We start from the raw sequence: 7,968 nt of genomic DNA, 5'->3' as shown, positions 1-7,968 counted from the left end.
GCAAATGTGAGTGTGTAAATATGTGTGTGCACGGGTCAGTGACACCGCACATGGGGGAAAAGGTGTCTCCTGCTACATTGCACCGACATCTCCAAAGACGAGCATCATCTCCATATAACACTGAGGAGCTCTGAAATCCTGTATCTCTGCCTTATCATCAGTGGCGTATCTAAAATCTTGTGGGCCCGGGTGCAATATTTTGTCCGGGACCCCCTACCTCATCCCTACAGAGAATTCTTGATCGTGATGGTTACAGGTGCTAAGGAGTTTAAAGGGATTCTACCATTTTAGAAAGGCTATTCGTCTCTTACATGTAGACCGGATCTCCGCTGCGCCGTTCCTTAGAAATACCGGTTTTTACTGGTCTGCAAATTAGTTCTCTCGCAGCGATTGGGGCAGTCCCATCGCTGCGAGAGAAAAAACGGTATTTCTAAGGAACGGCGCAGCTCACTACATACAGATTATACAGTCACCACTAGGGGGAGCTCACTACATACAGATTATACAGTCACCACTAGGGGGAGCTCACTACATACAGATTATACAGTCACCACTAGGGGGAGCTCACTACATACAGATTATACAGTCACCACTAGGGGGAGCGCACTACATACAGATTATACAGTCACCACTAGGGGGAGCTCACTACATACAGATTATACAGTCACCAGCAGGAGGAGCTCACTACATACAGATTATACAGTCACCACTAGGGGGAGCTCACTACATACAGATTATGCAGTCACCACTAGGGGGAGCTCACTACATACAGATTATACAGTCACCACTAGGGGGAGCTCACTACATACAGATTATACAGTCACCACTAGGGGGAGCTCACTACATACAGATTATACAGTCACCACTAGGAGGAGCTCACTACATACAGATTATACAGTCACCACTAGGAGGAGCTCACTACATACAGATTATACAGTCACCACTAGGGGGAGCTCACTACATACAGATTATACAGTCACCACTAGGGGGAGCTCACTACATACAGATTATACAGTCACCACTAGGGGGAGCTCACTACATACAGATTATACAGTCACCACTAGGGGGAGCTCACTACATACAGATTATGCAGTCACCACTAGGGGGAGCTCACTACATACAGATTATACAGTCATCACTAGGGGGAGCTCACTACATACAGATTATACAGTCACCACTAGGGGGAGCTCACTACATACAGATTATACAGTCACCACTAGGAGGAGCTCACTACATACAGATTATACAGTCACCACTAGGGGGAGCTCACTACATACAGATTATACAGTCACCACTAGGGGGAGCTCACTACATACAGATTATACAGTCAGCACCAGAGGGAGCTCACTACATGCAGATTATACAGTCAGCACTAGGGGGAGCTCACTACATACAGATTATACAGTCACCACTAGGAGGAGCTCACTACATACAGATTATACAGTCACCACTAGGGGGAGCTCACTACATCCAGATTATACAGTCACCACTAGGGGGAGCTCATTCCTACAGATTATACAGTCACCACTAGGGGGAGCTCACTACATACAGATTATACAGTCAGCACCAGAGGGAGCTCACTACATGCAGATTATACAGTCAGCACTAGGGGGAGCTCACTACATACAGATTATACAGTCACCACTAGGAGGAGCTCACTACATACAGATTATACAGTCACCACTAGGGGGACCTCACTACATACAGATTATACAGTCACCACTAGGGGGAGCTCACTACATACAGATTATACAGTCACCACTAGGAGGAGCTCACTACATACAGATTATACAGTCACCACTAGGAGGAGCTCACTACATACAGATTATACAGTCACCACTAGGAGGAGCTCACTACATACAGATTATACAGTCAGCACTAGGGGGAGCTCACTACATACAGATTATACAGTCACCACTAGGAGGAGCTCACTACATACAGATTATACAGTCACCACTAGAGGGAGCTCACTACATACAGATTATACAGTCACCACTAGGAGGAGCTCACTACATACAGATTATACAGTCACCACTAGGAGGAGCTCACTACATACAGATTATACAGTCACCACTAGGTGGAGCTCACTACATACAGATTATACAGTCACCACTAGGAGGAGCTCACTACATACAGATTATACAGTCACCACTAGGGGGAGCTCACTACATACAGATTATACAGTCAGCACTAGGGGGAGCTCACTACATACAGATTATACAGTCACCACTAGGAGGAGCTCACTACATACAGATTATACAGTCACCACTAGAGGGAGCTCACTACATACAGATTATACAGTCACCACTAGGAGGAGCTCACTACATACAGATTATACAGTCAGCACTAGAAATCACTACAAGTATTTATTTCCTTATTTTACAAGGTGCCCTGTTTCTAGGATAGCTCTAACATTGGGAGTCCCAAAAAAGGTCCATAGATGTCCACAGGGTATACTTTATGCTACTCCAACAGGGTCTGCGCAACCGAGGACTTCCAAAGGAATACGAGGATGTTTCAGCAAGCACATGGCACCTTAGCCAGTACCTGGTATGGCAATATTCACAGGCATACATGAATGTTCTCAGCATAGGCCCCATCAATCACTATCCACACCAAGTCCTTGGGCACATTAGATTACCTGATAGGCTGTTTGGAATAACTTGGTCTGTACGTGGTGGCAGCAGCGGGTCCTGGAATAGACTCAGACTTACTTGTGGACAGTCATTGGTTTTCACCAGCTGGAGATCCCACACAAGCCGGAGAAGGTTCTGGCACTACCAGAAGATGTCCTAGTTGTCCTACATACTCCATCCCGATCTCCTCCATAGAAGCAGAATATAGAGCGACCACCAAGCCACATTCAACTTTGTCAGAGTGCTGTGGCTGGGTTGTCGGGGATTCCATTTCCATCCTTCACAGGCTCCTTGTACAGGACCATCTATTTGAGCTCCAGGTGATCCAATTAAGTCTGTGTATGGTGGGGAGGGGGTGCACAGACCCACAGAATGGACCTCATTACATACGAAGAGAGCCCCACAGTCTGATCTTATGCTTGACCTTGGACCCATGCTCTCACCACACCATTACAGTTGTTTCTTCCTCAGACCCCCAAGATCTTAGGACCTTCCTCTTAAAGACGGGTAAACTACAAACACCATCTACTGATCAAGACTGACTAAAGAGATACGGTGGGCTGTGATGTCTTCCAGGACCCCTAACAAGGGCTGAAGGTTCTCAGTCTTCATATTGTAGATAGTGAACCAAATACTGTAGTTGAATTCAATATGGAAAGATGGATCATCACTGATCAAACCAGAATTCATATCAGGATAGCTTTTATTGAAGATAAAACCAATATACACGATGCAGATGCACGATGCAACTCCTTCCTCAAGTTCATGAAAATTTACTGTAGGTTACCTAACATGCCAGGCAGCATTAAATGGTCCAAAGTAACATATGGATACACCCAAAGGGGCATGGTTAGGCCAAAATGCAAATATAACAAATTGGGCAATAAATATTCTAAAATAAAATACATATATACATGTATAGTCGATAAATGATATAGTAACTCACAAACAGGCAACTTTGAAGAGTCCTACAACTTACTGGTCCAGCAATATTGTTTACTATAACGGTTACATAGATGATTTAATCATTGATTGGAAAGGCTCACCGAAGTCATCTGAGGAATTCACATGCTTGAAACAGGCTCTTGGAGCCGAAAAGTCGCTCCTTCACTTTTTTTTCACCACGTACTCTTTGATGTGACGCCTGATTTTTGAACGGGACAAATCCTTTTCCCATTGGTGAGCACCCTATGCTTATACTGGTGCGGTATTATATACCGTATTTTTCGGACTATAAGACGCACTTTTTTTCCTCCCAATATGGGAGGAAAATGTGTGTGCGTCTTATAGTCCGAATGCAGCGTGCGCAGCGTCTGTGTCCCGTCTGTGCGAATGAAAAGAAGAGCAGCACGGTGCCTGCCTGCTCTGCCCCTCCTTCCCTGTCTGTGTCGCGTGTTTGCAGGAGCGAGATCTGAGAGGCAGGGAAGTAGGGGCGGGCCAGACAGGTGAAGGAAGCGTGGTTTCAAGCTTGCAGAGAAAACCACGCCTCCTTCTCCCGTCTGGCTCGTCCCTCCTTCACTGCCTCTCAGATCTGGCTCCGGCAATGAAACCACACAGACAGGGAAGGAGGGGCGGGCCAAACGGGAGGAGGAGGCGTGGTTTTCTCGGCAAGCTTGAAACCACGCCTCCTTCACCCGTCTGGCCCGCCCCTATTTCCCTGCCTGTGTGGCTTCCTTGCCGGAGCAAGATGTGAGAGGCAGTGAAGGAGGGACGAGCCAGACAGGTGAAAGAGGTGTGTTTTCAAGTTTGCTTAGAAAACCACACCTCCTTCACCCGTCTGGCCCGCCCCTTTTTCTCTTCTTACATAGCTTCACTGCAGGGTGTCTCTTTCCATCCATGGATGAGATTAGATAGAATAGATAGATAGACAGACAGACAGACAGACAGGAGATAGATAGATAGGATAGATTAGATAGATAGGATAGATTAGATAGATAGATATGTTCAAATCACCCCCATAGCCCTACAATACATATAAAACAAAAACATTACTGTGAAACACATACACATTTAGTATCCCTGTGTCCGAAAGCCCCCGGTTCTATTTACATTGGTGAAATATTATATTATTAGGTTATTAAATATTTCACCAATTTTTTTTCCTTAATTTTTTTTTTCCCTATTTTCCTCCTCTAAAACCTTAGTGCGTCTTATGGTCCGGTGCGTCTTATAGTCCGAAAAATACGGTATATTTTGTCCTACTCGTTTTTGGAGGTTTTGTTAAAATACCGCCATGGCATCCACTTAGCGGCTTGGATGCCAGACTGTGCATGTCAATGTTAAAAAAAAACCATGGGATAAAACATTGTTTCCTGATGTAAATAAGAGTATACTACTGGGTATGTGTGAGAAATGTAGAAAGAAAAGTAACTCACGCACGCGCAGAACGCATTGCATAAAAGAAATGGGGATGTGAAAGAGTAGATACCGCGCATGCGCGAAGTAGTGAGACTGCGCACTGGCTATCACTACATGCGGGAATATGAACATTTTTATTTAATAAGGGAATACCGTATATACTCGAGTATAAGCCGACCCGAATATAAGCCGACCCCCCTAATTTTACCACAAAAAACTGGGAAAACTTATTGACTCGAGTATAAGCCTAGGGGGGAAATGCAGCAGCTACTGGAAAATTTCAAAAATTAAAATGGTCGGAGTTTTTGGGTGCAGTAAGTGCTGGGAAAGGGGAGGGGGTGTTTTGGTTGTCTGTCTGCCCCTTCCCTGAGCTTGAGGACTGGGGTTTTTTCTTCCCCCCACTTGGAATTCAGTCTGGCTGAATATAGGGTATCTACAGTGCTCCTATTAACCCTTCCCGACGGAACAGGAGCACTGCAGATCCCCTATATTCAGTAGACCGGGCACTTTCAGACACAGGGATACCTAATGTGTGTATGTGTCACAGTAATTTTCTACTTTTGTATGTACTCTAGGGAAAGGAGGGATTTACAACTTTTATGTTTTAATTTTTTTTAAATCTTTTTTTTTTCTTTTGCACTATTTTATGGGAGATTCTGTACATTAATATTGTGGCTGGTCACAGACCCCCCTCCTAAAAAAAAAATAAAAAAAAAATATTTTTTTTTTTTTTTTTTTTGCTGACTCGAGTATAAGCCGAGGGGGGCTTTTTCAGCACAAAAACTGGGCTGAAAAATTCGGCTTATACTCGAGTATATACGGTAACTATTTTATGTGATACCAGCAGCGCTGTAGTAATACAATGTCACCTGATCTGGTGTGACAGTGACTTATATATACTATTTAAAGAGGAGAATATCTATAGGTGTAGAAAAGTGGATTGGCAGAAAAGTTACAAAACCATGATAAATATAAAATCAAATTAAACAAAACCAATATACATAAAAAATGACAGGATGAAGAAAGTCATTACATAGAACAGGCAAAGCTTAGCTGTATGTTTAGACGAAAAAATAAAAAATAAATTGGAAAAACTTGTTGTACAATAGGTAGCTATAGATGACATTAAATAAAAAAAATTCACACATCATATTAATAATAACAGTGGCTTACAGATATGACAAATATGGGAAAAAAATTAAATATTGAATGGGATGAAAATCACATTAAGCTGTAATCTCCTCTAACGCTTCATTGAGGCCCACGGGAACGCGAGCGTCCAATTTATACATCCAAAACCTCGCTCTCTTTTAATACTTCAAAGCAATTGCTAGTGATTGGATGGATTTGGCCTCTAGGAGTGACCATAAAACCTGTAAAGTCGCTGTTACATATTTGTGCCGCACGGCTCGATACCCTATGCTTCATGTAGCCATTGTTAGTATCGGAGCGATGTTTAGTGATCTTTTCTCTCAATGACATGATGGTACGGCCAATATATGGGAGGCCACACGGGCAGTCAAGCAAATTTATTACAAAGTTAGAGGAGCAGTCAGGCCAGGTTATAATTACAAGTATCAGCTGTAGAGCGACTGTGATCCTATTTACCGTATATACTCGAGTATAAGCCGAGACCCCTAATTTTACCAAAAAAAAAAACTGGGATATCCTATTGACTCGAGTATAAGCCGAGGGGGGGGTTGGAGGAATCCACCATTGCAGATAAAAAGTCTGGTCATGTGCATTGCAGCTTAGTAACTCCATGGGGATCATAGTGATAGCAGTTAACCCCATCATGTCCCTCACATTAACCCCCTGTGTGCCTTACATAAGTGTTACTGATATGTGGGACATATGGAGGTAATAATTAGGTATCTTCATAATTAAGGTCCTTTATTAGTACCGTCATGTGTCTCACCTATTAGTAACACTTATATGGGGCACACAGGGGTTAATATGAGGGACACGATGGGGTTACCTGTTGTTAATGTGAGGCACATGGAGTTACTGAAACTAAATGAATAACCCCAAATGCCTGACATTACTAGGAATAGTAACCCCAGCATCTACCTGTGTGTGTCACTTTCCTGTAGCTTCCTCTCCATACAACAGACATCTTCCATAAGACACAATGAATCCCGGCCACTCATCTGCAGGGTAGATGCTAAATCCTAGTGTGCTAAAGGACCTCTGATGACGTCATGATCATGTGATCGGACTCTGGTGTGGGCGGAGCTACTAGGATTTAGACTCAACCTTATCTGCAGATGTTACATACCAGTGGCTACAGGACCAGTCATGTGACCTCATGACAAGCCAATCACAGAGCAGTAGCACTAAAGGACCTTCCAGTTTTCTGTGCTCCGTTGACCCTGACTCGTGTATAAGCCGAAGAGAGCATGAAAAATGTGCTGAAAAAGTCGGCTTATACTTGAGTATATACGGTAGGTTGTGATTTATATTCACACAACACTTGCAGTGACGGTGTCCACACCTAAAACTGCCTCCTATTTTGGTTGGAAAGTTAGAGGTCATTACAGAAGGGTCGGAGGTCCGATCTGTTTTCAGTTTACTTGGGGCCAGAATACTCTGGGTGTCCTTAGTAGAAGGTTCTTAAGGAAATTGTCACTCAAATGTATGTGCCTATGGTTACAAAGAATCAAACAAATCTGATTATGCCCCATTATAGGCAGTTATTAAATTATTATTTTGGTTTTTCAGTCTGGGGATAAGGCACTTCACTTGGAAGATCAGATAGAGAGACTTCACAAGTAGTAGTGTTCAAACTTCATATTTTATTTTACGTAAAGTTGAGCAACTTTACGTAAAATAAAATATGAAGTTTGAACACTACTACTTGTGAAGTCTCTCTATCTGATAAGCCGAGGGTTGGGACCCTGACTTCACGTATACAGGACCAACACTGTATCCCTATATCACTTGGAAGAGGGACCCAGCTTTTTGCTTTGCTGTT

This window comes from Leptodactylus fuscus, chromosome 2 (genome assembly GCF_031893055.1).
Source record: "Leptodactylus fuscus isolate aLepFus1 chromosome 2, aLepFus1.hap2, whole genome shotgun sequence".
NCBI lineage: Eukaryota > Metazoa > Chordata > Amphibia > Anura > Leptodactylidae > Leptodactylus > Leptodactylus fuscus.
Note: the sequence above shows the minus strand (reverse complement) of the source record.